Genomic DNA, 3,332 nt, shown 5'->3' with positions numbered 1-3,332 from the left:
CGTAGTGGCCTTCCAATACTAAAGCACTCTAAAGAGACCCTATAGGAAAACTGGGAAGTGGCTTGTACAGGTAATTGAGTGATAGGTCAAGAGTAATGGCTTTAAACTAAAAGAAGGTAGGTTTAGTTTAGATATTAGGAAGAAATTCTTGACTGAAAAGGCACTGAGGCACCACCAGGCTGCCTAGATAATCTCTGGATGATTTCTAAAGGTGTTCAAGGCCAGATTGGATGGGGTGCTTGGCAACCTGGTCTGGTGGGAGGTGTCCATTCCCATGGTTGGGTGGGGGAACTAAATGGTCTGTGAGGACCCTTCTAACCCAAACCACTCTGATTCACAGGTGGATCAAACCAGTCTGGTGGAAATAAGGTCTCAAACACTGGAATACTGCTATTAGCTTCAGCAATGTCACAGAGCATTGAAGGAATGGCATTAGGTCTTTGTGGGTTTTTTGTTGTTGTTTAGACAGGTATCTTCCTTGATCTGCTGGAAATCAGAAGCATTCAGCTGCATTAGTTTTCCTGTGTTTCTGCAACACTATGTGTAGAATGTTTAAATTATGGGGAAATGTCTGTTTATAGTAAACTAGAGGACTGGTGCTTGGCCTTGGAGCCCAGGGCAGATGGGCTGCTCAGCCCTGCTTCTGTGAATGGAGCTCCAGGCAAAGAGCCTGCACCTCAGGGATGCTTGCCAGGGTCAGAGGAGAGGCACCACGCTGGAGCTGGTGTATTCCTGGCAGCCAGAGATGCATGGATGTGTTCAAGCGCAGCAAGAGCCTGCCAAGGCTCTGATGCACGTAAATCACTCCAGCAGCAGTAATGCCACGTGTGCTCATGTACATGCTCTGCCTTATGTGCATAAGCATTTGGCACACATCCCAAAGAGCTCCTTTATTTCCCCCCCCCTTTCCCCAACATGTTGAACCCCTGGAGATTTGTACATTGAGTTCAGTAGAGGAAAATTTGAGGAAATGGTGTATCCGTCCCCATACCTCAGAGCCCTGCACTCCTTAGCCTGACAACCCACATGTTTACTAGATTTAGTTACTGTGGAGAGGGCAGAGCAGCTGTGGTGAATTAATTAGTAACTCACAGAGCTGTCACAGCCCTTGGAGCTGAGCTGTTACCTGGCTCTGAGCATAAGGACAGCAGTGTTACCTATTCTGAAGTGAAAGCTAGGAGAGATGCTCAGCCTGCTGCTTATGCTATTCTCAGGGAGAGATGTCTGGAGGGGATGGCTCCCACTGCTGCTTCAGGGCCCTGAGACACAGCTGTCCTGGGGCCTGGTGGCCTGGAGTTGCTGAAGCCCTGCTTGGTTCAGCAGGCTGCAGTCACTCATGTGCTCATCAAATTCTTGTTGGGGATTTTTGTTTTTGAAACTGAGGAAGTGGCACCAGTTCAGTTTGGAGGGTCACCTTCCACAACCAGTTGTAACTGTAATACGTTAGAGGTGCAGTAGGAGAGCAAATTTATTTATTCATTTGTAAAGGTCTTTCAGTCCAAATCCTCTTAATTGTTAATTTTCTCATTGCTCTTGCAGCGATGGAGTGACATGTGGAACTGATTCTCTTTCCTGCTCTTCTCTGCAACATAGGAGTCTGCAGCCTCCCTTGTTGGAGGTAGATGTACTGGATAGACACATGCCCATAATCTTGCCTGGAAGGAAGGTAAGCAATGTACACTATAAACTTGCCTGCAAATTAGAATGTATTTCTTCAAATATGGACAACACAGGGGTTTATCCTCACCATTAAGTGATCTTAAGAGCACCTAGAGAAATGTTTGACAGTCTCCAGGACTCTTATCAGTCAATGGGAGTTGGGAACATAAACCCCTTAAGCTCTGTTGATGGCTTCTCATATTTTTCTCATAAACTGCTAGCACAGAAATAATTTTGGCAGGGTTTGGAGGGTCTTACATATGCTCTTCAGCTTCAATTTTTTTTGAGCCTCTGGCCTGCACTGCTACTTATTCAGTTTTCCAAGTGAAATCATAACCTAGCTCTGAAACAGGCTGGAATTCATTAAATTTGAGCAGGATATTTGGTTCTATAGATCTTGTTTGAAAGTCACTTGGTGATTCTGATATATTATTACAAATTTACAGTTCTTCATTGATAATTATGTTCTAAGTCTGTTCTTCAAATTAATCTGTGTGCATACTCTAAACAGCTCTGCTGTGGCTGTAGTTTAAGTGAATTACTTACAGGAACGACACATTTGTTACTAATCCTCCAGCCTCTTATAGCCAAATTCTGTAATTCTCTCTCAGACTGGTAATTCTTTCTTATGCAAGCAGACCTACTGACTAAATATTTATTCACTCAGTTCAGACCACCACTTAAGCACATGGTTAATTGTAAACATGTGTTTGGGTCTCACTGACTTCAGGAAGGCTAAAGTGCTGTCTTGAATAGGCATTCTTTTCCAAATCAGAGCCGGAAAATTAAATTTGTCCCCCTGTATAAAAGATGAATTCAGCTGTTATGCCTCCAAAGGGAAGCTGAAAGTTCTGTGGGATTAAGGCAAGATATACACTTGAGGTGTAATAACTACTGGATAACTTGTCAAGTAAACTTTTGTTCTCGAAAGAGTGTCCTTAATATCTCTGATATTAGGTGATAGCTATTTTTGAAAGTATCTATGCAGAGATACAAAATGCAGCTAACTTATCTGGTAGGTAATCATTTTGAGATCTGTGACTAGTGAAAAGCCTTGAGTAGTGTTTAAATAGGATCACACTGTGGAATTATAAAATAAAAAATTAATGACTAGCAGCAGCAAGACTTCTTATATTAAGGGAAATAAAAGGATCGTGCATGTTTTGTTTGGAGTGAGTCATTGTTTATACGCTCTCTGTTCCTGGTGCAAGCCGCCCTAATAGAAGCACAGGCCTGTCGATTCTTATTAAAAGTTAAAACAGGAAAAGGACCAAGTGCTGGCTGCCTGTGTGCACGGGCATATGCCACAGATCTCAGGGAAGCAGGATGCTTTTGCCTTCCTTTTAGCTCTGTTGACGTCTGCCACAGGAGGTAGAAATGGCCATTCTGAATTTGGGCAAGATGTTCTCAGCTCTTCCTCTGCATCCCTCCCTCAGTGTGTATCTCGCATAATGGCCTGCAGTCATTGCTAGAGGGCAAGCAGGTGGAGGAGAGTGGTGATGCCAACATGTGGCTGAACAGCATAATAGCCATGTGCTTCTGGTCTAATGCATTTTCATAGCAGTAGCTTGAGTAAATAGTGCTCTCCTGGAATGAACAAGACCAACCATACACCATGCTGGATGTTGGTTTCTTTTCTCAGGTGACATGAACCCATGTTGATCCTTTTTTTT

At 43.5% G+C, this 3,332-nt stretch overlaps 1 protein-coding gene across 1 annotated transcript in view; it reads left to right on the top strand.

The window, feature by feature from the left end:
• Nucleotides 1–1,170: 1,170 nt before the first annotated feature.
• Nucleotides 1,171–3,332, top strand: part of LOC104910094 — a 94,873-nt gene continuing 92,711 nt past the window's right edge. Inside the window, exon 1 of the mRNA XM_031552729.1 lies at nt 1,171–1,666. The gene's annotated coding sequence lies outside the window, so the exon portion shown is untranslated. The remainder of the gene's footprint in view (nt 1,667–3,332) is intronic.

Source organism: Meleagris gallopavo, chromosome 3 (assembly GCF_000146605.3).
Source record: "Meleagris gallopavo isolate NT-WF06-2002-E0010 breed Aviagen turkey brand Nicholas breeding stock chromosome 3, Turkey_5.1, whole genome shotgun sequence".
NCBI lineage: Eukaryota > Metazoa > Chordata > Aves > Galliformes > Phasianidae > Meleagris > Meleagris gallopavo.
Note: the sequence above shows the minus strand (reverse complement) of the source record. Positions and strands in the feature narration are given on the sequence as shown.